The 27,765-nt window shown below is 39.5% G+C and overlaps 1 protein-coding gene across 1 annotated transcript in view; it reads right to left on the bottom strand.

Annotated features, from left to right (window-relative positions):
• Nucleotides 1-27,765, bottom strand: part of b4galnt4a (beta-1,4-N-acetyl-galactosaminyl transferase 4a) — a 141,742-nt gene that overhangs the window by 67,643 nt on the left and 46,334 nt on the right. The window lies entirely within an intron of this gene.

The following is a 27,765-nucleotide window of genomic DNA, read 5'->3' as shown; positions in this document are numbered from 1 at the left end:
CATTTATTTATTTATTTATTATTATTATTATTTTGGTACTATTATGTGCAATAAGGCATCTCATCTCTTCTGTGTCCCACAATGGTCCCCTGCCGCTCATGGTACACGTGTTGTGGAAACTAATGGTGTCATCAGGCTAAAATACATGTGCAGGTTACTTTACTTGCTGAACAAGTGCAGACCCATGTGTTGGCTGTGTTCACAGTCATGGGAATCTCTGTACAGTTCCAGTCAGCCGAATTCACACCACCTCCTACAGGTAGCCCGGGGTTCAGTACCGTAGAACGCTTCCTGATTCACATAACAGCTTTTAGGTTAGCAATTTTTTACTTACAAACTGCTCTGTTTAAGAATAAACTCACAGTGTCAAAGCCTTCTAGGATAAAACCCATAACATCTCATCTCCCATCTCATAATAATATACTAGAAGGGATGTACAGCTTTACTAAATGCTAATGAACTCTGTAATTTTGGATTTTTGCATTTTGGATGCGCTAAAATGTGATCTGATCTTAAATCATAAATAATGAATAAAGCCTGATGTGGCAGGACGGTCATGATCATGATCAAGCAACAGCAGCAGCAGGAAGGAGAATGAGTAGGAAATGAGTGAGTGTCTACACCTGTACATCACTGTCAACAGCAGCCTACTTATGTTCTCATCATTCAATAGGCTTCCAATAACCAGAGAGAGAGACACACACACACACACACACACAAACACACAGTTACCTGTAGCTGTACAGATGCTACACATGTATACAACTACCAAGGATATACACATGAGCACACAGACCAGGCATAACATTATGACCACCTGCTTGCTGCCGTGTTGGTCCTCCTGTTACTGCCAAAACAGCCCTGACCTGTCATGCACTGTGTATTCTGACACCTTTCTATCAGAACCAGCATTAACTTCTTCAGCAATATGAGCAACAGTAGCTCATCATGTGCATCAATGAGCCTTGGCCACCCATAACCCTGTCGCCGGTTCACCACTGTTCCTTCCTTGGACCACTTTTGATAGATACTGACCACTGCAGACCGGGAACACCCCACAAGAGCTGCAGTTTTGGAGATGCTCTGATCCAGTGGTCTAGCCATCGCAATTTGGCCCTTGTCAAACTCGCTTAAATCCTTACGCTTGCCCATTTTTCCTGCTTCTAACACATCAACTCTGAGGACAAAATGTTCACTTGCTGCCTAATATATCCCACCCACTAACAGGTGCCATGATGAGATAATCAGTCTTATTCACGTCACCTGTCAGTGGTCATAATGTTATGCCTGATTAGTGTATATAGAAATAGTCTAATTTATTGGATTGTTTCTATTTTTTTTTAATTATTTCTATTTTTTAATTATTTCTATTTAAGTTTTAATGTATACTATTCTGATGTATTGTTTTCTTTCACGTTACTCTTACTTGTGCTGCTGTCTCAACTTGAATTTCCCCTACAGGGGATTAATAAAGGTACATCTCATATCTCATCTCATATCTCATCTCCAGCTGATTGCCTCTGTGCCGAGCTGAGATAAACTGACCCAGTGACTTTTGTATTGTGCATGACCGGACAACAAAAACACCTGTTTGAGTTTTCCAGCCAACCAACCAATATATCAATCACGAGTAAATTTGTTGCATTACAAAGTCCCTCACAAGTCAAGATTCAGTGCGGCGGTGATTTCATTCCAGGTGCGGCACAGATGCACCGCAGACATTCTGACAGCTGGTATCTGATTACAAACTGAATTGATTAGGTTTACATTCATGCAGCAATCCAATAGCAAGTCAAGAAGCTTTTATATCTTGATCAAAGCCTGTGTGAGGAAATCACACTTCAGACAGACCGACAGTTTTTACCACTGCATGTTAAACTGCCTCATTAGCTAATATAATCTATACACATCCTACCAAACCAAAAAAACAAACAAAAAAGACTTCCATATCAATTAGGTTAAAGTTGGAATATCAGCGTTTGCTAAAAATGGGGTCATAAGTTTACATACACTTTGCAAAATCTGCAAAATTCTCATAATTTTTAAAGAAAAAGTAATCATAAAACTAGCATCGTGGTTTTATTTAGTTCTGCCCTGAATAGATTATTTCACATAATAGATGTTTACATCTAGTCCACAAAACACAAAAACAACAGAATTAACACAAATGAACCAGTTGAAAGGTTTACACAATAGTGTGTGTTGTTTCCTGGAGGATCAGTGAGTGTTCTTATGTTTTGTGAGATTTCTTCACGAGTCCCTTGTTTGTCCTGAGCAGTTAAACCTCCCAGTGACTTTCAGAAAAATCCTCCAGCTCATGCACATTCTTTACTTTTTCCGGCATTTTCCGAGAGCTCTTTCTGACAGCAGCTATATGATGTTGAGATTCATCTTTTCACACTGAGGACAAGTGACAGACTCGTACACAACTATTACAAAAGCTACAAACGTTCACTGATCCCCAAGAAGGCGACACGATGCATCAAGAGCCAGGGGGGTGTGTAAACTTTTGAACAGGATGACGGACATACTTCATATTAGTATTTAGTAAGTATTATCGGCAAAAACAACATTTCCAGAAGGAGTAGGAGTATTATGCCCCTTTCTTCTAAAGAAAAACATTTCTTAATAGCTCTTACTAGCCTGCTTCAGCTCACAGAACAGCATTTCAGTATAATCAAGGTCATGTCAAAGTCAAAAATAATCCAAAAATCCTTTTTTCTTCACAGGAAAATAAATTCCTGATTTGCTTTTAGGTTGATTTGGGAATCTTTCACATGAATAATATTGTGCGTTCCTCATTAACTATACAGCAAACACTTCATCTCTCATTTATAAAACAAGGTCATATCAGACAACCCCCAAAAAACAAAAAAAACAAAAAACAAAACCTAAAACGTCCTTTTAGCATGTGTGGAGAAAGCGAGACCTCTTCAGTTAATCTTCTAGCACCTTATTTCCTTTGAACACACTGTGTGAAAGATGAAGGTGCATCTTTATTAACGTTGAGCACACGTCACTGCAGACTCTGGCACTTATATCTGAAGCTCTCAGAACTCTTCCATCTTACTTACGAAAACGAAAACACCCACTCACCTGGGCTTAAGCTCTGCTGTTCCGTTCTTCCTTGCTCTACTTTATTCGATTTCGCTAGAAACATTTTCTCAGTTCAGCTAATGGAGCTTAAGTGCAGAAATCAATGCTAAACTTATAAGAGAAACATTTCCATTAGAGAAGAGCTCAATCATGGATTTGGCTCAATGTCAAGGCACAGTCCTTTCTTCTAGCTTTGCTTTTAAGTCAGCGTTTTTTTTTTTTTTTTTTAAAGAAATGTTGTGCCAGAGGACTTGATGGCATTAACAGGGGATAAACCATCACTGCTGCAGTTCACTGCTGTAGTTTAATCGCGTTCTTCACACAGGAATATCACACACCAGAATTCAGGGCTTCATTGCTGAGTTTAGGTTAAATGTTTAAATAACCTGAGATGCATAGACGTCATGAAAAAGAAAAAAAAAAGAACATTAAAATTATTTATTATCCTGTGGGGGGGTCACTGAAATCATGAGTCTGGTTCCTCTCAAGGTTTCTCCCTCATATCGTCTCAGGGAGACTTCCCTCACCACCATCGCCTCTGACTTGCTTAGTGATAAATATAACTTTAAAATCTCTATTCGGAATTTATAGAAAGCAGCTTTGTAACAATTTCCATTGTTAAAATGCTATACGGATGAATCCAAATTGAACGGAATCGAGAAGTTGTCTAATAATTACCTAAAAACTCACCAAAGGTGTCAGCACTTCCTTCTCTGCTCGACCAACTTCAGCCGTCGCTAGCAAACCAGCAAAAGTGATCTCAGATTAACCGATTAGTGCAGAGAGAATGTAAAGGGCTTAAAGATAGATCCTGGGCATTACAAGGCACCTGGAGTAATAGTAGGTATGGAATATCAATGAGGTTAATTAATTCTCCTCGTTAAACCATAAACAGGCCTGGTGTGAAAATGAGTCTGGGGCTCATTTTTCATGTCAGGTTATCCAGCGGCACAGTGCAAACGAGCCCCACCACAAATCAAATTTTAATTTTCTCAACCCGGCAATATGTGTGATAATGACCTGAGCGGCTCGGATCATCACTCTTGTACATCTCATTTTTAAATCCTGAAACAAATGTATACAGTGTTTTTATTGGGCTCTAATATTGTCGTACAACACCAAGTTAAATATGCTAAAAAGCAGCACAGCAGCAGAAGCAGCAGCATTGTAGGTGAGACTATATTATGAAAAAGTTCAGTTCATTTCATTCCGCTTTGATTCTTTTGCTGTGAAGAGACGGCACAATTATGTACAACTAGCCTATTAGCATTCATTAGAAGGAAAGCGCATTGTGTGTATACGGTGCCTGAGCTCGCTTTAATCTAGTAATGCTGAATTCTGATGAATGTCCTAGACACTGCAAAGTGCTCTGTGTACTGCAAATAACCACTGCCTCTTTTTTTTCGGCTCCAGTAAAAACTGCAGACAGACTCATCCACTGTCTTTTCTGCTTCTCGGCATGGGTCACGATGCATGCCGAACTGACGGAGATTCAGATATTAACTCAATGCATCAAGACTAAATTAGGTTAGCTGGACACTGACCAGAACAGAAAGAGCAGTGGAGTGCAGTGTCCTGTTCTGAGACAAACAACACATAGCGCAAAATGATTCTGTAAAATGAAATCGTAATCCTCGAGAGAGGTCATCTTTTAAGAAAACAAAACAAAACACTGTAGCAGCAGTATAATCACTGCAGTATGAGCAGGAAGGGTACATTTGACCTCCTTACTTTATGGAGACTAAAATAATACCATGACCTATGTCTACAAATGGCCAAAAACAAGACAAAGACATTTAACCATCAAGAGAAACAACACACCATGGTTTAGAGAGTAGCTTCACTGGAATTTGAGGGCCGTTACTGAAGAATAGCTACATTATAATAAGTTTAGTTTATACATTTTGGAAAGGTAATATCATCTCCAATGGAATATTAATTTTAGGGTTTTTTTAGTAAAAAGTATAAGCTGTTTCCTTATGGCAAATATTTTATATTATTATTATTATTATTATTATATTATATTATATTTTGTATTTTAAATGATCAAAATGTTGTAATTTTTTAAATGTTTTTTTATTTTAATTTAATTTTTTTACATAAACTCATAAGCGTGGGTTATTCAGTTCCTCCAGGATTTCACAATTTTGCAGGAATTAATGCAAAATCAGGCTTGAAATGTTTACAGTTTACGACAGATTTGTTGCAAACACACATTCAGACAAAGCCATCTTCAGTTCAGGTGTGTTGAACGTGAATCCAGCTGTCATAGGAAGCAATTACACATCTTCACTGCTGGGAAGAAGAATCCTGTGTTTGTCTAAAAGAAGAATCCTGTGCTTGCAATTCTGCCAATTCAAAGAGTTTTCTGCAAAAATCTTTGCATCACAATTTTTAGAAAAAAATATCCATGCCAAATCAAGCATTTTGGCTGCAATAATCACCACTATGAAATCCTGGAGAGACTGAGAGGACTGGATGATCTAAAAAAAAATTGTCTAAAAGATGTGTTTTACACTGGAGTCTCGTCAACTATCTTTAATTTCTTTTTTTTCATCCAGTGCCTCTACGAAAGCAAAGCTTTGAGCGTTAACTGCATGAAGTGCCCAACATTCCACATGTCCTATTTTTGGTTAGTGCATCATCCATGTACTTGAAGTGCTACTTCTTCTTGTTTCTGTAAATTTCAGTGTGAACACACTACTCACACTATATATAGAACAATGCGTAAATATGTGATCTGAGATGCACCGAAGTTAAGCTATAGTAGTGTAGCAGTGTGGAAAAGAGAAATGTAGGCAGGGTAACATTGTAGGAATGAGAGTAAGCTATCATAAGTTCGCTAGCAAGTTAGAGTAGGCTAGCATTATGGAAAGGAGAGGAAACTATTCGAGATTGTATAGAGTGTATACACAGAGCAGGCATAACATTATGACCACCTGCCTAATATTGCATTGGTCCCCCTTCTGCTGCCAAAATGCAAGAAACTGTATATTCTGAAACCTTTCTATCAGAACCAGCATTAACTTCTTCAGCAATTTGAGCAACAGTAGCTCGTCTGTTGGACCGGACCACACTGGCCAGTCTTTGCTCCCCACGTTTCTCAACAAGTCTTGGCCACCCATGACCCTGTCACCGGATCATCACTGTTCCTTCCTTGGACCACTTTTGATAGATACTGACCACTGCAGACCGGGAACACCCCACAAGAGCTGCAGTTTTGGAGATGCTCTGATCCAGTCATCCAGCCATCACAATTTGGCCCTTCATCAAACTCGCTCAAATCCTTACACTTGCCCATTTTTCCTGCTTCTAACACATCAACTTTGAGGACAAAATGTTCACTTGCTGCCTAATATATCCCACCCACTAACAGGTGCCATGATGAGGAGATAGTCAGTGTTATTCACTTCACCTGTCAGTGCTCATAATGTTATGGCTAATCGGTGTAATATGATAGCTTGCTCACCATGTGTCATTTGCTCCGAAAATCAGACTGGAAGCCCTGAAATGCATATTGACATAGCGTATTATTAAGGGTAGCTCAGTGATTAAGTTGTTGAACTACTGGTCAGAAGGTTGTGAGTTTGAATCCCAGGTCCACAAAGCTGCCAGTGAGCAAGTCCCTTAACATTCAAGACCTTAGTTGTATAAATGTAAGTTGCTATGGATAAGGACATCTACCAAATGTTCACTGTTTTATCTGGCTGGTTGTTTTTCAATTAATTAGTCCTCTAATATAGGACTTACTAACAATACTCAACAGTCTCCCTGATTTCCTTCCAGACACTTGAAGATGGATGAACAAATAGAGCTAGACAAACAAGAAAGCTTATTCCTTTTGAAAAAAATAAATAAATAATAACAATAATGAAACACGCTCAAAACCAGAAAGAGAACTAAACTAACTAAAGGAAATAAACCAAAAAAAAAAAAATACACGGATAAAAGAACAGTACAGGACTTTGCACAGCTTCATACGGTGTCTGAAAGGAAGAAGGATTAGTCATCAAATTACAGTATTTAGTTCAAAAGAATGGAAACTGATTAAGAAAGAGAAAGAAAAAATACAGAGAGAGAGAGAGAGAGAGAGAGAGGGAGAGAGAGGGCAGAAAAGGAATGTTTTTTGAAGATGCAAAGAAAACTTTATATTATGGTGCTGTAAAGTATAACAGTGATTAACAAGTGAATCATACACTTCATTAATTAATACCGTGACAGTGTGTGAGAGCACTCCATGCAGGCTGAGAAATCAGAAACCCTCATGGAGGGGCAGGATATAAAATCCCTAATCACCTTCAGCGCCCTCCCTGGAGGACTCACGCTAATTACATACAGTTTATTCACAATCCGCTCGCCCCGGCTGCGTGAGTGGGTGTGTTAAGCGCAACGTAAACAGCAAACACACCAGCGACTCTGACATCTCTGGCACTTGAAAAAGCGTCTCATTTTGGAGCGAGCCAAGAAACAGAAAAAAAAAACAAATTTGTACAGAAGGTCAGCTGTGGTCAGTGTTCTTTGCGGCAACGAGCGAGTTCTTTTTCTTTTCTCATTTACAAACATGAATCGAGATGTTAGGAACAGATGTCACCTGTCGGCTCATCTCCTGTACCACGTGTACACTTGAGATTTTAATGCATCACCCCGGTACGCTTGGAATGTTCAACCATAGCAGAACATCACTTTGCATTCACCGCTGCTTGTTGGAAAGAAAGACCCTTTTGCACTAAGTGTGTGATTATTTCGGTGCTGTTAAATTATTCACAAGCCAGCCAAGAGCAGGCACAGGGATGTAATTAAGGGTGTGTTGCAGTCAATAGCTAGCCTGATAGAATGACTCCACTTCATTTAAAGCAGGATTAATAGGACCTATAGGTGTGAGGTGAAAGCAGTTAGGCCCAGAGGCACACGAGGCCAGCGTCATACTAGCTAAGGGACTGACGAGTCACACTGAAGCAATTAGCAGCTTTACACTATGGCCAAACATGACGGCTGTAATTGATGAGCAGTAAGAAATGATTCAGGAAAAAAGACACTCCTTCAGCAGGAGAGCAAACAAAAACACTACACCAACATCAGTTTTCTACTTTCTCGATTATGACCATGACGACCATGGCATTTCACCGTTTCTTACTTTGAGAGAGATGTAAAATAAAAGCAAATATTAATTCAGAATATGAGTGAATGACTAGCAAAGAGCGAGTTTCCTATTCAAACAAACCAGTGGTGAGCTTCGAGAGAGATGATCTTTAAAAAATATATCATTTATATAATATACAGTCTCGGCAGTGTTGTTTAATATCACCTCAGGTATAGAAACTCTGACTTAAAAATACTACTGAATGCTTTTTAGTCATATGAAGCCAAAGATATGCTTTCAAAGTACATGCAGATCTCTAACAATACTCTAAATTTTACTGAAATCACAATAAAATAAAACAAAACTTGAAATCCTATAGGCCAACTTTCCACAATCCATACCAAAACAAATGATTAATAAACTAATCCAGTTAAACCGTTCAAAACAATCCTACACAATCAACCAAATTAATATGTGGGTTTCTGCTGGTTAAAATGCAGCTCCACAAGATTCGCCTATGAACTTTGTTTTCAAAATGAAATATGCCTCTGAACAACCAACACCAAATACATAAACTTGATAAACTGCAATATTTATTATTGAGAATGTATTAAAGTGCCAGTGAACCATTAAAATGGTCTATGTGGAATAATATAATGTTTAATGTTTCCTTTAAATACCCCCCCCCAACTAAAAATGGCCTAAGAACATTTCTACACTTTCTCCTTACTGAAAATGAATATGTGAATATATGCGAAGATGACATTGAAAGCAATTACTCAGCAAGCTAGCTGCTAGTAAACTAGCTCAGAGTTGTCACAGGTAGATATGAGTAGTTTCAGTATCTAGGTCTTGATCTGCAAATTACACAACGGTAGCCAAATCTTACAAAAGCTATCATTACAATCAAAACAGCTTTCTGTATTAGCTAATAACAGCTAAGTATATCATCAGGCTAGTTTAACATGCATGTTTTGTGGCTAAACATTACTGAGTTTTTGATCTTGGACATGAGTGTCCCTGAATCAGTTCTGAGAAAGTATGTTTCACTAATAATAACAAATTTGATCTAGGGGTTAGGGATTAAGAGGGATTAAAACTGTTTTGAAGTTATTTTGAGGTACTTTATCAAATAGTTTAAACAACTTGATAGAATAGTTAGTAGTAACTGTTACATATCTCATTCCTTTTAGCTTCAGTGTAGTCAGAAATGGAACTTCATTAAAAGCTACTTACACCGATCAGGCATAACATTATAACCACCTGCGTAATATTATGTTGGTCCCCCTTTTGCTGCCGAAACAGCCCTGACGGGTCATGCACTGTGTATTCTGACACCTTTCTATCAGAACCAGCATTAACTTCTTTAGCAATTTGAGCAACAGTAGCTCGTCTGTTGGATCAGATCACACGGGCCAGCCTTTGCTTCCCACGTGCATCAATAAGTCTTGACCGCCCATGACCTTGTCACTGGTTCACCACTGTTCCTTCCGTGTACCACTTTTGATAGATACTGACCACTGTAGACCGGGAACACCCCACAAGAGCTGCAGTTTTGGAAATGCTCTGATCCAGTTGTCTAGCCATCACAATTTGGCCCTTTGTCAAACTCGCTCAAATCCTTACGCTTGCCCATTTTTCCTGCTCCTGTTATCCCACCCACTAACAGGTGCCGTGTTGAGGAGATCATCAGTGTTATTCACTTCACCTCTCAGTGCTCAGAATGTTATGTCTGAACGGTGTATATTACTACTATACAATACTATACTAAACTATACTGTATTATACTATATTATACAATCGATCACCTACATCTATTTTGATGCTAAGTCTCTTTTGTTTTTACACCCACAGCATTTTACTATTGTACTTCAATCCTTGCAAAACTGTGTACTGCTTGGTGCTGCTCTGTCCCTTGTTAGCTGTTGCCCTGTTCTGACTTGTACGTTTGCACACGTTGTAGACATGAACTTTATATATTTACATTTACATTTCTGGTATTTGTCAGATGCTCTTATCCAGAGCAACTTACAAGAGAGCTCTGAACATTTTATCAATGAGTACATTAACACTGATTCAATAGGTCACAGACTTAGGATACCATCAGCCTAAAAACGTTTTATTATTACACACAAGCACAATTTATTATTATTATTATTATTATTATTATTATTATTTTAATACATAAAACAAACCTGAAAAAATAAGTGCTAGTTTAAGAGTTTCAGGAAATGGCTTTATTTCAGGAGATGGCATTAGATAGCATTATGAGGAAGAAGCACCTTAAGCCAGAATGTATAGACCTGGTCATAACTGGGACTTCCAGCAGGTGAGTGAAAATAAGAGCTAGTTTAAATGTTTCAGGAAGAGGTACGTGTTCGAAGACAGTCAATGATTCAGTTGTACGGACATATAGAGGAAGTTCATTTCACTACCCTGGTGCCAGAACAGAGAAGAGTCTAGATGAATATTTACCCTGTACCCTGAAAGATGGTGGGACCAGTGGAACAGTGCTAGTAGATCGGAGTGAGCGAGGTGCAGTGCAAGGAGTATAGCGCTGTATAGGTCTATGTATTGTGTTAGTTCTGTGTCGTCTCCTGTAGTTCTGTGTTTCATGTAGCACCAGGGTCCTGGAGGACTGGTGTTTGGTTAAAATGACAATAAAAGCTTCTGAACCCTACATTGCGTCGAAGCTCCTGCCAGTTTTCCACCCGCTACAAGCAACAGAGCTGGACAGTCAGACTGGATGTTACTGTTTTGGAAAGTGACTTTTCTGAATTGCTTCACACTCCAATTTGCAATCCAAAACACCGCTCAGAATGAAGCATAAGCTCATGAACTGAAGGGGTGGAAAGAGTTAGAAAGCGATGGGAAAAGAGGAAAAACTGACAGCTGGCTCTGAGATGGAGTTATGAAACACAATGGTAGTTATTGTCCACCGTTTCATCCACTGGCTCCAAAACAGCACATGCTCCACAATTAGCTCCACAATAGCATGCTTTCATACACATAAGTCTTCCTCATGGAGAAAGAATTGCTTTATGTCCAGTTCTGGGTGATTATTTATAGAAACGATAAGCTAACAATATGCCCTACGCCTCCACTATGACACCTACTTTGCTGACTGAGTTAGATCCTGGGGAGAAATGACTCACCATACAGTACTATGAAGATCTCCATTCTGGCTATGGCATGACTACAGGCTTAAACTTGACCTTTTCCATTGGATTACCTCAAACCGAACTGACTTTTCTCACATGAAAACCAGTGACAGCTGGTGAGGATCTTGACATGCGGCTGATACGGAGTTGGCTGAGACGAACACCATTATGTGAAGAGTGACAGGTCTGAATGAGGAAGCGAGACTGAGGCAGAGATGACAGCCAGCTATGAGTGAGGTATGATAGGCAGACATTCACAGACATTATAGACAGCGCTGTCACCTAGACGTTATCAGTCAAAGACGGGCCAACCCTCTCCATGTGCCAGAACTCCTTATATCTTATCAAAGTCATGAGGGAGAGCTGCCTTCCATCAGCTTGAATAAAGCATCCACTTTAACATCATTAATGATCTGTTTGACAGAGCAAAACTAGCTGACAGACTGAGTGCTAATACACCTATCCCATATAACCGGAGTTAAATGCTTTAACCACAGGTGTTTGTTGTTGTTGTTGTTGTTGTTGTTGTTGTTCACTGCACTGTAAAACCTATTCAGCCTAAGGAAATGCTTTATGGAAATAAAGCACTATGGCTCATTTGATATACAAATACACTGGCATGCAAACTCTATCAAGCACTGAGTCAGATACACCACTTCCATAAGGCACCCAGAAATATCTTTTGCTGAGGTTCCTGTCTTCTGTGTCTTTTTTGAGACTATACTGGAAGAGGAAGGACTAAAAGGTATAGGCTATTCTGCTACATACTTTCAAAGTTACATAATTACTGGACAGTAGACCCAAAAGGCATATGTTTGTAAACTGTAGCGCTGTAGATCAGTAAATCATCACACTAATCAATTTAATTCTCACATCTAAATTAACAGCAACAGCCCTTAGTTCACGTGAAATACAAGTCAACTCCCAAATGGAGTCCAGGGTAGGTGGAGTGGTGGAGGCTTCTGCATTCATTTATTGAATATTCATTTTAAGTAACCTCACTGTCATGGTCATCTGGTCATAATCACAATAGTTGGAACAGACTTTGGATGGGATCTTTCATATTTTTGAATAGCTTAGCCATTCAAAATTCAACAAAATGCTGAAGTTCAAGTCAAGACATAACACATGGCATATGGCAGACACCCTTATCCAAAACACCTTACAGTTACCTCATTTACACAAATCAGCAGTTGAGCGTTAAGGGACTTGCTTAAGGGCTCAACAGCAGCAGCTTGGTGATCATCTGATCAGTAGTCCAACATCTTAGCCACTGAGCTACCATTCCCACTGCCCATTAAAAGGATTCACATTAAGTTCAGAACTTGAATACTACGAATGGGTCATATGCCAAAAAAAGACAATATCAGAAGACATTTTTTTACACTACAATACAATCCATCTCAGTGTATTGACAAAATGCTGGCAGAACCACTTAAAACACCTTAAAACACTATGATTTCCTACTGAATTAAAATGTAATACACAACAGGACATACTGTTAAAAAGAAACATAAACACTGAGGTTGCGTGACGCAGTCATGGAGCAAAGTTACAGTTACAACCCAGAAGTTATTATTATTTCCCAATAACAAAATGTCCCTGGTGTTTTATTCTGCCTACCACAGCAATCTGCCAATGATTACATTTTTATTTTATTATTGAGCAACATATCATGAATTTAATTAATTTTAATGTACTATTTATAATATACAGGGGGCCGAGTTTCTCTTACAAAGCCCCACAGTTATAGAACAGTTGATCAGTTACCATTGGGGCTTACATACAGTCTCAGTATTTATGTCTAGGATGAAAACACATTTGTTTAGTCAAGCCTTTTGTGAATAGTTCTTAAAGGAGCAGATCTGGTTCCCAGACGTAGTGGGTTTTGTTGAACTGGGATGTTTGGATGATGTTGCAACCTCACTCTCTCTTGTTCTCTCAGTGTTTGTTGATGGTGGAGTGCCCTGGCTGCTGTATGTCCCAGGATGCCCTCATGTCTGTACCACCTTCCGGCTCTCCCAAGTTATTCCTGAGATACCTGTGATCCTGACCCCTTCTACTCTCTGGTCCTGTCTAATCCATCCTGTTGCCCTACTTCTGTTTAGAGTTCTCATCACTTGGAAACCACTCACTGCTGCTGAGGATGGCTCCACAGAGACACTGTAAAGATATATGACATAACTGTGGATGGTAGCACTTAGAAACCAGTAAGATGGCTTTGGACTGTAATTGAAAAGATTCATTTTTGCTATGATAGCTTTAGAACTGAAATTGCCAGGAAAAGTTTTGCACTCAAGTCTCCATCAGTGAACAGCTGAAAACTTCAACAAAACAGATTTCATGTTAAAACTAGATTGAATTTCCCGGTTACACATATTGCACATTTTTATATATAGCACACGGCTATAGAAGGGAAATGGTTTTTAATCATGCTCTCTGGTGTCACCCAGATGAGGATGGGGTCCCTTTTAAGTCTGATTCCTCTCAAAATTACTACTTCATATCATCTCAGGGAGATTTTTTTTCACCACCGTTGCCTCTGGGTCTAAAATGTATACATTTACAACTTATATCCTGAATGCATACATTGCTGTAAAGCTGCTTTCATTGCATGTTCATTGTTAATATGCAATATACAAGAAATTAATTGAATAGCTACATTTAATCTTATGGAATATTCATGAGACATGCTAGTTTTTATCACTCATATTATAGCAGCTATAAGCATCCCCTCATCAGTCTTTCTGTTTTTCACTCCGCTTTCCTATTGCAGAAAATGTAGAAAACCTTGTTCAGAAACTTTGACACTAGAGACTTCCATAAATGTTAAAGGCATCTTCTTATAGAATGCTTTACCATGTCACTGATTATAGGTTTTTTTGGTTTACAAAATATTGACAGTCCAATGTCAGAAACAAATGAATTATCTAGTCATATTGCCCAGCCTTATTATCTAATACTAGTACTCTGTGTACAAATTAACATGGGATTTCAATGCTTATTAGAAAGAAAGGAGTCTGAAATTAAATTCGAATCTCTGATCGATAGTTCCATCTTGTTCCGAGTTTATAGTATGTAAATATATGAAAGAAAGACTTCTCTGAAAACTCTGAATTGCTCTAATCTGCTCACAAAGCAATGCTACCTGGGAGCTTTGAATTTAGACCTGCTCTCTGATTTATTAGCTCTGTAATAGGCTTAGAGCTACTCTCCCACCACTGCTGAATGACTAATCTGATGAACTGCTTTCACTAACTTTTCTTGCTAAACATCGCAGGCTAAATCCCCCCCATTCCTCGCAAAGCCCAGCAGAGTAAAGTTCAACGAATGGATCTTAATTTCTGAGTAATCTCACACGCAGCTGCAGCTACTGCTTTAGAAATGGAGCAGAGGGAAGAAGAACCATCTGACACCACGGCATTTCATTTGCATGAACAAAAACAGGCTGTGTGTGTGTGTGTGTGTGGAAATCCCTGCTGTATCTAAGAATTCATCTTTTTATGTTGGTTTTTCCCATCAATTCAAAGGATTCATCCCTCAGGAAGCCCCTCATTTCCAGTTCCCTTTCTGTCTGTCCTTTATCGTTTTCGAGAAAAATCATGCTCTTTCATGTTTCCCAACCTCTATGTATCCATGCCCTTTACATTTGTGTTATGTGTGTGTGCAAATGAGGGTTTTTGGAGTGCCATACAAAGTAAAAATGTAGCAGCATACCCTTTTGTGATGCATGTATAACCGCCCACCCTCCCACACACACACATACATACGCCTACCCATCCAGACTTTTAATTGAATTCAATGCATGTGCAATATGGGACTACAGGCACTCACTCAATCTACAAAAAAAGAGCCTCACAATAACAGCCCATTTAGCCTTCGTGCTATCCATCTGACCATTTGGACTATGCAATTACGCTCCTATTCACTTGCCTTTTTTTTGCTTTCCCCTTCCAGTGAGGCCGTGCTCTCTCTCACCCTTTCTATCCCTACCATGTTCCCTTTCTCTCTTTGTTAAATAGATCTGCACCAAAACACTGTACATGAGTTGTATTAGCATTGCTGTGCGCTGGGGCTGAAACACGGCATTATAATCGCAGGCAGCTGAGGAGGAGGAGGAGAAGGAGGAGGAAGACGATGATGGGATGGGATGAAGGGTTGCCAGCTGCAGCCATGGCTCAGAGATCTCACCAAAACGTGACACTTTTCAGGTCGCTCTCTGTAAGTGTGCATTGGTGCATGTGTCTGCACAACAAATCGATGCCTAGCATGCCTGAAAGACAGCAAAGGGCAATGAAAAGGGCAGACGTCTCGGTTTGTTACCATCTCTGGCATTCACAAAGCGAAGTGTGGGCATGTCTCAGAAACACCTAACCTCTTTAAAAAAAAGTCACATTTCTGATACAAAAAAATGTGACAAGAGTTCTACAAATACATATTCCTGAGAACTAAGAAAGAAAGTGTAATTAAAAGCATTTATTCAAACACTGTCACAAGCACATGTGAAGAGAGATGTTGAGATGTTGGGATGGGATGACACGAGAAAATATGTTGGTACTTTTCATGAAATACAGTACCCTGGTCTTGTAGGTGTAAAAACATAACTCTAGTGTAATGTAATCATTATGGGGGACATGGTGGCTTATTGGTTAGCTCCAGGGTTGGGGGTTTAATTCCCAGCTCTGCCCTGTGTGTGTACATTAGGGGTTTTCTTCAGATACTCCGGGTCCTTCACCAGTCTAAAGGCATGTGTTATAGACTGATTAGCATCTCTAAATTATCTGTAATGCATCTGTAAAGTGTGTGTGCGAGCGATTGTGTCCTGAGATAAGTTGGCACCCATCAGGGTTTCCCACTCCTTGTGTTCTGAGTCTCCAGGGATAGGCTCCAGACTCCCCATTTCCATTAGACAGTGGTGGATCAAGTGGTTAAGGCTCTTGGTTGTTGCTCAGGGGTTCAAGCCAAACCACTGCCAAGTTGCCACTACTGAGCCTTTAACCCTCTCTGCTCCAGGCTGATATCCTGTGCCGTGATTCCCTTTTGAGGGTTTCCTTTTAAGTCTGGTTTCTCTCAAGGTTTCTTCCTCATATTGTCTCAGAGTTTGTCCTCACCACCATTGCCTCAAGCTTGCTCATTAGGGATAAAGATAATTTTGTGTAAACTCAAAGCTGCTTTGAGACGATGTCCGTTGGCAAAAGCGCTATACAAATAAAACTGAACTGAATATCTGAAGAAAAGCATTTCATTGCATTGCTGTATAGTATATGTGACCAATAAAAGATTCTTCTTCCCTGAGTAGGATAAGGGCTACAAATATGGATAGATGAAGACCTCATTACAGGGAGTTGGAGATTTTTTACTTTACTTTTGTGAGCCAAATGCAGTCACGGAAAAGACCAGCGTATGGAGAATCTGCCTTAGTCGTGCGTAACCGTTCCAAAGGCAGTGCAAAGGCACAGGATGTATGATGCAGTGTTATCTGTGTCTCTTCCTGCTGCTTGTGGTCAGAGATGGATGGCATTGCGAGGGCGTTGCAATGAGCTGCATTACAAATGTGTCCCACGGCATTACTCTCTCCTGGCTGTGCCCATCAGGAGGGGACAGAGAGAGACAGAGAGAAAGAGAGGAACATAATCTCATGACCACACCAGGAATACAGCTGCTGCTATAGAGATCTGTCTGTCTCTTCAGCACGCACCTGGCAGTGATCAGTCACCTCACGTCACCTCCACACTCCCAGATTCCCTCTTCTGCATCGCAAGTCATTCTTTGTGCATAAGAGGCTGAACACTTGCGTTTGCACTGCAGGTAAAAGTAGCTTGATTTTTGGAAAATATGATTCATACCGGATATGTGGTGACACAAGTTGAGTCTCAGACCTGTTATCACACGTTTTACATCAATCCACCATAGAGTTCGTCATGATTTTGAGCTGAATATATGCCTACATACAGCAATGTATAGTGTGGGTGCACAGAGTACGTACTCAATGTGAGAGTCATGTAGAAGTATGGGATAGAATATGAAAATATGGCAGGATGAAACAGCATTAGATAGTTTACACTGGAGAATAACAACTGACCAATTAGGGTTAAGACAGGAAAATGTCCTAAAATATGTTTCTTTTTTTCCTCTTTTTTCTAATACAGGTGTACCAAAACACAACTCAATGTGATTTTGACATAGTGGTCCTTCAATATTATGCATACTGTATGATTAAAAACGAACAATAGTACAATAATTGAAACTAAATGAGAGTGGGATCTATTCAGACTCTTAACAACATAACAGCATATACTATGTTGCCAAACATTTTGGGACACCCCTCCAAAGCATTGAATTCAGGTGTTGTTTTTCAGGGGTTGCGCTTGGCCCTTTAGTTCCAGTGAAAAGATCTCTTAATGCTTCAGCATACCAAGACACTTTGGACAATTTCATGCTCCAACCTTGTGGGAACAGTTTGGTGATGACCCCTTCCTGTTCCAACATGACTGCACACCAGTGCAGTCCATAAAGACATGGATAAGCGAGTTTGGTGTGGAGGAACTTGACTGGCCTGCACAGAGTTCTGACCTCAACCTGACAGAACATCTTTGGGATGAATTAGAGCGGAGACTCTGAGCCATTCTAAAACTGGGACGTCTGCCTTTACATGCACATGAATTTAATATGGAGTTGGCCCACCCTTTGCAGCTATAACAGCTTCAACTCTTTTGGGAAGGCCTGGCTCGTAGTCTCCGCTCTAATTCATCCCAAAGGTGTTCTATCAAGTTCATAGAACAAACCCAACCCCTGGGTCCCCCTTCAATGATTTTGAGGGGTGTCCCAAAACTTTTGGCAATATAGTGTATAATGTAAGTTAGAAGGCAACAAAATGAAAATCCTAGCTCTTAGCATGTCTCTCAACCAGGAGGAGCATCATGCAGCAGAATCTTACAGATATTTTGGCAGCAGGAGTTGATTACAAATTGAATTGATCCGTGTTCATTTCACTGCGGCTCATTATCAAACATGACATATGAAGAAAGAGAGCAAGACACCTTGCATTGTAAATATAAGCATATCAACATGATGAAGGTTTCTTAAAGTTGAGGTGTCAAACCTGCAGAGATTTTCCGTGACAAAGTGACAAGAGATCATTCATTTTCAATAAGAACTGTGTGGCTTCCACCAATGGGAAAGCACATGTGATCTGTGGCAAAGAGCATACACTGCTGCTCCTTCATCTTGTATGATATGATGCAAATAGAGATTTTATATACGGACACCAAATCTCCCTCCAGAATGTTTCATTTTAGTGACAAGAAATACGATTTGCTAGTCATGCCACCTACTGATAAACGTTGCCTCCTGTAACTTCATAGTAGAGCATCTGGAGACGTGCAGTGATAAAATCACTGTAGGTGTGAACGTAGCTTAAGGAGTATCACATGCTATTCGGTTTTGATAAATGAGGAAAAGAAAACAGGACTTGAACACTTAAATTCTCAAACTCTTCTGAATGTTGTCACCTCTGCTGAGTTAACATTACATCATTCCACACTTTTCCCATAACATGTATATTACTCATCAAGAGTTGTGTTATTATTGTGATGATACTGTTTAGAAATATATGATGTCGTGACAATAATACCAACTTCAAGCCAAGCACATTTTCATATTTCATTATCAGTTAGTATTGGCCTATCCTTCAAGAAGATCCGAATCTCTTTCCCTGAGAGGATTACATCAGCAGCACTGATGGAAGAAATACACAGCGCAGACAGTGTCTGGTATATTAGTAACTGCATTTTGGAGCTAAGAAACCACATCCATGTAGCTTCTGCATTAGATTCCAGCAATGAAATAAAGAATCACTGTTTTATGTGGAACTTTGGGCCTCTGGACAGATCGTAAGATCCATGTAAGGATGAAACATGAAAATATCTCACTGTGACGCAGTAACAAACACCGATCAGGCATAACATTATGAGCACTGAAAGATTAAATGAATAACACTGATTATCTCCTCATCATGGCACCAGTTAGTTAGGCAGCAAGTGAACATTTTGTCCTCAAAGTTGATGTGTTAGAAGCAGGAAAAATGGTCAAGCATAAGGATTTGGGCAAGACAAGGACCACATTGTGATGGCTAGGCGAATGGATCAGAGCATCTCCAAAACTGCAGACCAGGTGTTCCCGGTCTATAGTGGTCAGTATCTATCAAAAGTGGTCCAAGGAAGGAACAGTGGTGAACCAGCGACAGGGTCATGGGCGGCCAATGCTCATTGATGCACGTTGTGAGTGAAGGCTGGTCCGTGTGATCCGATCCAACAGAAGAGCTACTCAAATTGATGAAGAAGTTAATGCTGGTTCTGACAGAAAGGTGTCAGAATACATAGTGCATCACAGTTTGTTGCGTATGGGGCTGCATGGCCGCAGACCAGTCAGGGTTCCCAGGTGGTCATACTGTTATTTCTGGCCAGTGTATATACAGTATACAGGTATAAAAACATGCACTGTCTCTCCTTCTTGTATTACGAATCTCCTTCTTGTGCTGAGCTCTGCAAGCATGCATTGCTCAGTATTTGTTTATATGTCCATGTGTGACATATTCCAGATTCCAGATTTCCTGTCATTGGTCCTTATCACCTGCACCAGTTTTGCCCTTTAATTAGTTTGTTTATTTAAACCCCTGTGTGTCTTCTGTGCATCTTGTAGTATACATTCACGTTCAGCTTGTGGCCTGGCTATACCGAGCATTTTAACACTATGTCATGACTTTGTTTGAGATTTCTTCTGCTCTCTTATATCTTGGTCTGTTCTCTGATTTTGAGTTGATTTTGCCATTCTCAATAAACTACTTTACCTGTACTTACATTTTCTTTGCCTCTTGTTTCGTAACAAAACATTTCACGTAAAAACATTTACTTGAAAACATATTTATTTTCAAGTTCAGATGACTTCATCCCCCAAAAATGAATAAGAATTCTGGGTTTGTCTTGTTTTTTTTTTATATCATACCCATGCACAGGCAGAAACAACACAGCACATATCCTTCCTCGGGCTGATTTCAGGATTTGCTCTGCTCCTCTTTGTCAGATCATAGCATAAATCTTACACAGTAAACGGTGAAAGCACACAGACACCAGTACACACACAGACTCACACCTATATGCTAGATAGCGCTATAACTCTGCCAGATCCTATACTGACTCATGGGTGTCATTCTCGAGGAATGGCATCCAAAATAACACACAAGAGCTAATGAAAGCCCCATGCTATGAACATCACACCCTTTCCACAACAGAGTATTACTGCAGGGAATACAGGGTATAGTGAGAGAACGAATACATCATCACTGGCATAGGCTTGATCTTGTCACGGACAATAGAATTGGACTCGGATGGAACACGGAGACCATAATACTCTTGAACACACACACACGCAAATGTATACTGGACTTTTTATATTTCATGTTGAAATGTATCCACACATGCTGACAAGATAAGACAATGAATAAGATGAACCCAAATGAAGCTATACATATACACACATATATATATACATGCACACACCATCAGTGAGCTATTGATTCATCAATAATGACTGACTTGACCACCTCAAGTGTAGAACATCGAGCCCCTTATTTGTCTAATGACAAAATAAACCAATAAACCGAGAGGCATCCTTTAGAGAAATCAATAGTTACTGTATACAACATGACAGCTTGTGCATTATGAAAGATGCTCCATCAAACCTGATAACACAAAACGAACTGATACGGAAAATGAAATGAAAGCCACGAAAGATAAGATGTATTCTCTTACAGATCTAAGTTCCCATTATTCCTATAAGCCTGGTTCTCCACACACACACACACACACACACACACACACTAACACACACACACACACACACACTTTGTCCTGACTGTCCCATCGTCTTAAAATTATCAGCTTAACACACACAGTTTCTGTCTTATAGGATATTTTCGTTCATGTAAACAACCAAGACTTTATTACTGCTGAAACGTTGACACAGCACAACTGGGCTGGCTTTTCAACAGAAATAAAGTACTAATACATATACATAGAACTATTGCAGTGGAAATCTTAGAATAGTCAAGAATATTACAACATACAGGAGTTTCACAGTTAGTCTATATTATTTTAAGAGATATTAAAGACCGCAGTGATAGTAATAGTACTTACAATGAGTAGGTTATAGCATTACTAGCATATAAGTGTCATAAATGTCATTATCAGTAATCTCCCTTTCACGCCAAGCTTTATGGAAAGTACATCTTGATTAATTTGTCTATTTAACCATTTGTGTGTCGGTATTTGTGGCAAATTATACGCTCAGTTACACTCCATGGGTGCAGTCGTGACTCAAACAGTTAAGGCTCTGTGGTGTTGATTGGAAGTTCATGGTTCAAGTCCCAGCACTGCCAAGCTGCCTCTGTTGGGCCCCTGAGATAGGCCCTTAACCCTTTCTGCTCCAGAGGCACTGCATCATGGCTGACTCTGTGCTCTGACCTCAACTTCCTGGGATATGTGAAGAAAAATAGGCAGATTTAAAAAATAAATAAATAAAAAATACCAAGTTTTTGTTCTGTTTAGGCTTAGCTGTTTTTTTAATTTGTTTGTACGTCTTGTTGTTGCCTAGCCTCGTGCTTGACCTATGTCTGTGTTCGTTAAAACTGACTAACCATGCGTTCGCATCTGCCTCAGCCTCTTTGATCTGACAGTCATTTTCACTAATTTACTAATAATCTGATGAAACCATTTAGAAAGCATTTTACAAGGAAACATGGTGTAATGAAGGTGCAATTTTAAACCATTAAAGCATCTCTTTTTTAGGTATAAATTGTTTAACGTTTTTTTTTTGGTTTAAATGTCCGAAAAACTACCAAAAAACCGATGCCTCTGGTTCTTTGCATTTATTTTAAAAAGGCAAAGTTCTGTGAATATGCATGAGTATGTAAATTTAAAAACACTACAGGCAACGTAGCTGAAATAACAATCCTATATGTATGTGTGAACCCCAGAAGACATCATTTCCCAAAATAAGGGGATTGTTAACATATAAAAACGGCAAATTACACTACAAGTGTTTACTGTACAGCTGATTGTTTTGTGATAACTGTAAGCACACATACACAGATGGATAAAGTGATATATTTCTGCCATTTAAAGTCATTTCAGAAAGAAAAGCTGAAAAAAAAACCCCACCTATACAAGAGAGTGCTCAATTCACACTAATCAACAAACCCATCACCTTTCAACCTGCAAGCAATAACAGAACTAGCCTATATATGCTGGAGGACACTATATTCCCGAATATAGATGGCAAGTAGCACAAAGAACATTTTTCTCTGAAGTGACAATAAACCCAACCATAAAACTGAATCATTTTGAACAGGACATTACTAAGGAGGAAACAGATAAGACAGTGTCACAGACAGACTGACACAAGCCCTGCTGTAACTGTCCTGAGCTGAGACAAACATTTATGGGATCATTCAAGTATGCTAATGCTAGCATTAGCTTTACTTTCTGCAGCACAAATTAGGATAACGAGATGTTTGATAATCTGGCAAAAATTCTAGTTCCTCACCAAAGTACTGTAGTAATGCTACATTAGAGACTCATAAGACATGAGATGACAATATACTTCTCCTCACAGACATATAGCTATTTCTCTCAAACCCAAAAAGATAGAGAATTGTACAGGGAATTTAAACAGTTAAGTGTCTCAGTTAAGAGTATTTGTTTCATTGATTCAATCAGTCACAAGTCTCTCTCTCTCGGATATCTAATAAACTAGCCATCCAAATTGTCACTTACATACTCAAGGCAGATTTTCATTCACTTTGCAATCTCATAATATACATGTTTACTTATTGTTCAAAATATACAATATCAGCCAAGAGTTCATCCATTAGTTAAATAATCTAGCTAGCTAGCTAAATACGAAATAACGTAGTCTGCAAGTTCTGCAGCTAAAAGTGGCGATACATTATCATTTAACAGTTGGCATAAGAGATCATTATAGATTCAAGCCACGGGTTTAATTTGTGAACCAGGTTCATTGTAACATATCCAAATTTAAAGGACAAATTCGGCACTGAGGTAATTTTGAAAGAGTTAGCTACTTAGAAATCATGTTTTAATCACTTTGGCTCATTAAGCAGTTATATTCAGAAAACCCGACTCCCCTTTTCACAACCTGTGAAAAAACCTTTAGTTAAAAAGTGTAGCAGTTCTTGGTTTTTGAAATCTTCAGACCCATCAGTATTTCTCTCCTAGCTGTGAAAACCAAACTAACCTCAGAACCTCAGCAGTGTGCTCAGCTGCTTCCTCTCTCAAACTCATAGCGCAAAAGAGAAAAGAAAAAAAAACGGCAAACACCGAGACAGGAGCAAAACATGGCTTCAGTACGACTACAACTTTGTTCTGGTCGTGTGGAGGAGACAGCCAGCAATGACCTATCATTAATTTAGAGGCCTGGAGCACTAGCTCCATTTATAACAATAGAAAAGTAGCTGAGGCCCATTTGTAGTCCTCAGACAGAAAGGCTGGGAGGGAGAGCAAGGGGAATCAATGCTTTTGCAGAGGAGATCAATCACGAGGCCGGCTGGACGGTAAAAATCAATGTGAACTGAGGACCATGGCTTATTTTTCAATAGGAGCCAGTGCATTATGAAGTGCAAACAGACACAGAGCCATGCAGGAGCAGGAGGCCAGCACCAAGGGACAGCGTGCACATGCAGCCTACTGTTTGGGTTTGGCCTCCACAGACATACTACATCATTCTCAAAATGTAAGATTTCTCAGCTTTGGAGCAAGCAGTGGTGTAAATCTGAAATGTTGTGTAGTGGGTGTGAGTTATAATAAATACTCTACAGAATAAAATAACATGATGCAACAGACAATAACATTAAGTGTGCCAAATGTCTCAAGACAAACTTAGAACATGGGCCTGATTGAGACTGGGACTTGGAGGTAAATTTTGACAGAACATTTGAAATCTCAGATGTGCCACAAGAAATTGGATTGCGCTATGTCTGTGGGAGTACAGCAGGTTTGGAGAGAAGTGTTTCGTCCAGTGTGAAGATGTTTCGAACAAATGTCTTGGCTGTACTGTAGCTTCACTGTTTTCACTGTCTTCACTGAATTCAAGGCAGAGCCCAAATGCCATGAGTTTCTAGAAATTTCCCCCAAAACATATGCTTAGTATTGCTGAGCAGCTGACCTTTATTTCTCTCTGTCCTGCATTTCACTGGTCACTTCCTGACATTAAGTGAACAACACTCTCCCTCTCATGATCTCTTTGCTCCTCTATCGCTCATCCCATCAAAACCATAAAAAGGACACATATACTGTATATTGTTCACCAGAATAATCAATGTTTCCTCAGAACTGTCAGTCGCATCTTTTGTAGTGTTTCACAGTGTTTCTCTGAAAGTGTGTGTGGCTTTCATTAAGCTTTCTGACAGCCATCCTTGATCAGTTTCATCATTCTTCAACTGCCAAAGCTGATACCACTCTGTTTTATTAATTACTCTAAATACTGGCATGATTAGTAAATTGGCACAGAGCTAAATGAAAGAATGCTGCCAAACTAAGAACGTCATGGTTTTGAAAACAGAGCTGAGTACCATGCATACTGATTTAGGGGGGAAAAAAACAAAAACAGCGAGTGTGGATTTTTATATTTAATGCACCGTCTAATACGACCAAAAAGTGTATGGTTTAAATCAGAATATAACACATGGCTAAAAAAAAAAAGAGGATGTAACCATAACAATCTGCTATAGGAAAAAAAAAAAGCTAAGAGATAAAAGAGGATGAATCTCCCACAAGAACATGAGTCAGTGCTGTGGAAAGTAGTAGGAAAAACACCCACTAAACTACATATCAATTATTCATCATGCTGGGTCTGTCCATGTTGCTAGGTTGCCAAATCCCATGCCAGATCCTGTCTCCTTTGTAGTAAACACTTAAAACATTTGGGAACGATGTATAATACTTAACTCTCAATTTGTGATTTGTGATGTGCCACATGTCTTATAGCGCTATAGTGCTGACCCCTTTGGCAACACACCTCACTAGTTTCCCCCTTATTTACTCAGTGTTTCCTGTTCATCATTTCCGCTTTTTTATTTCCTCTTCCTTCTAGACATCTTTTATTAAGGGTTGTTTTTTGCCAGAGTCACTGTCAGTATCGATAGCAGGGGTCAAAACACACTCAGACAGGGTGCACACAGGCAAGCCCATTATTCTAATCCAATAAGACAGACTGGTGTCAAAAGCTAAATGCACTCTAAACCAGCAACCAGAAGAATATGAGCTGTGTCTTAAATGGTGTATGATGCAGTACATTAAGGATGTAACCAAATATGAATACATTATCTGTTCAGAATCTCTAGTTGAGACTAATTGCGAACTAAAGTGTTGTAGCTAAATTTGAAGTATCGATGCTGGCTCTTATACTTCTGAGAGTTTTTGGTCTATCTGGGATTACAGTGGTAGGATTTATATTCAGTTAAATCGATTTTTATTTATTATTTAAACTCTTCCTCTTTAGGCCACGCCATCTTGAGATTTAAATCCAAATACAGGCACATATATATATTTATATATGGAGCACTATGCAGATACAGATAGGGTAATTGCATTATACTCCTTGACTATACACCAGGGGTGTCCAGTCTTATCTGCAAAGGGTCGGTGTGGGTGCAGATTCCAATCAAGCAGGAACTTCACCTGATTCTACCTGTTTAATCAGTTGATCACACTCTGGCTTCTGCATGGATGAATGAAACCATCCATACAATCAGACACCTCTGCTACACATTACAGACTATGTTCTTAACCATGTGCTATGTAGACGTGTGTAGGGTAGAGTCATTTTTAATTAAACACATTTTGAGAGCACTGGGCCCTAAATTAAAATGACAAATTACTGTGTGATCCCTGGTGGTACTCACTTCTTTACTCAAAGTCAACACACTACTCGCAATAAAGGCACACAAAGCATGGCATCTGAGACACAGCTAAAGACTTTAGCAACAGCGAGAGAAAAACAAAGGGATTAAATAAGGAGGTGGAAATAAAGAACAGGTGAAACTTACGTGGAATGCAAGTGAAAAGCCTTTGAGGCAACACAGCGGTCTTAGAATGTGAGAAAAGCAAATGGGTTAAAACTAGGCTGAATGTAATATCAAGTGTAATCAAGTGGGAAATGCTTTAATGGGTGTATATTTTATTAATGTGAATAGTAAGGCTCTCATTTGAGCATCCTCATTTTGAAGGAAGGGTGGAATTAGGATGCTGGACCACTGAAACCCAGCTTTCTTTCAGCTCCTGACAAACCTGTTACAAACCTGGTACAGGTGTGCAGGGAGATGGAAGAGACCACACATGGCATTTATGTAGTGGGAACAGGACTAATTTGGAAAACACACAAATAGAAATATCCTTCAGCCATTCAGATGTACTTCTGCAGTGTCAAAATGGCTGCAGTGTCTAAAGTTCATGTTGAGAACAAACACTTGCCAATAGCACAGCCCTTGGCTGACTGAGATGAACATGCATGATTTTAGATAACACAGGAGATTAGTTACCATGGAGACTTGTTGCCCTCACTGGAGTTGATGAGAGACAAAAAGAGGCCTATAAAGAACATCACATTCAAGCAAACATCTTATATCTACTCACAAAAAGGACAACTACTGAAACAGCACAACCTTCAACTCAAATAAAGGACCATAGTTACTGCCTTAAGGACTCACTGACTCACTTTGCCCTATAACATCATCTTCTGCTTCCATCCAGCTATCATTTCTTACATGGCTGAAAGCAAGATCTGACTGAAAGTTTTCATTTTGAGCCTAATCGAATTCCAGATCTCGCTTCCAATACTCAGCATAAATCTAATCTTGGCAAGCTAACATATCCCACTAGTCCCACATACATGTGGCAGTACACATCAAAGAAGAGATGTAGCCTCTCTAGAACCAATCCTAGGGCAAGGTCTTGCTCTTTTTTCCCCCTGATTTGATCCCATTTGCCATAGGAGCTCAAGATCAGAGAGAAGCTCAGGAGGAGACGGAGGAGGAGGAAGAGAGAGAGTTTGAACTGGGAGAAATTGGTCGGCCTCGGGGTCTCACTCAGCCATGGGGTGGTCAAAACATCCCCACAGTCGAGATGCAATCATAGGCTCCTCAATCTTCTGGGCAAATTGGAAACTGTGGTGAAGTCAACTAAATGAGATAAGGAGAAAAAGGAGACCAGGGCTCAGACTGGGGGAATGACAGAAAGTGAAGGTCATCAGTTTGTCTTTCAGAATGATGTGAACTAACCTCAAGCACATTTGAACGAAGTCAGCATCTAAACAAGAAATAAATGTGACATGTAACAGATCGTAGACTGCCCTGTG

The sequence above is a fragment of the Hemibagrus wyckioides genome, linkage group LG14, assembly GCF_019097595.1.
Source record: "Hemibagrus wyckioides isolate EC202008001 linkage group LG14, SWU_Hwy_1.0, whole genome shotgun sequence".
In the NCBI taxonomy this organism is placed as follows: Eukaryota; Metazoa; Chordata; class Actinopteri; order Siluriformes; family Bagridae; genus Hemibagrus; species Hemibagrus wyckioides.
Note: the sequence above shows the minus strand (reverse complement) of the source record. Positions and strands in the feature narration are given on the sequence as shown.